Source organism: Propithecus coquereli, unplaced genomic scaffold (assembly GCF_000956105.1).
Source record: "Propithecus coquereli isolate 6110/MARCELLA unplaced genomic scaffold, Pcoq_1.0 Scaffold174, whole genome shotgun sequence".
Taxonomy (NCBI): Eukaryota; Metazoa; Chordata; class Mammalia; order Primates; family Indriidae; genus Propithecus; species Propithecus coquereli.
Window position 1 is genome coordinate 416,917 of NW_012142080.1, and position 302 is coordinate 417,218.

Consider the following 302-nt stretch of genomic DNA (forward strand, 5'->3'; position numbering starts at 1 on the left):
AGAAAATGCAACAAATCATAAACAATGTCACAGGTAAGAATCGCAACTTCTTTTAGAATCCCATGATCTCATTGCCTTCAGCTAGGTTCTCAGGTGTATATAGATAAAGATGGATTGCAATGGAGCTTGGTAAAAGCGTTTAGACATTAAATGTTCATGCATTTAATGCTTCATGAAGATGTGAGTGATGCTACCTTCAGAGCTCCATGGGAAATAGTTTATCATTTGTATTCAAATTGGAATCAATACTTTATAAGTATCTTTCCTTAATCAGCATTGGAAAACTACCAAGCCTAAGAAAC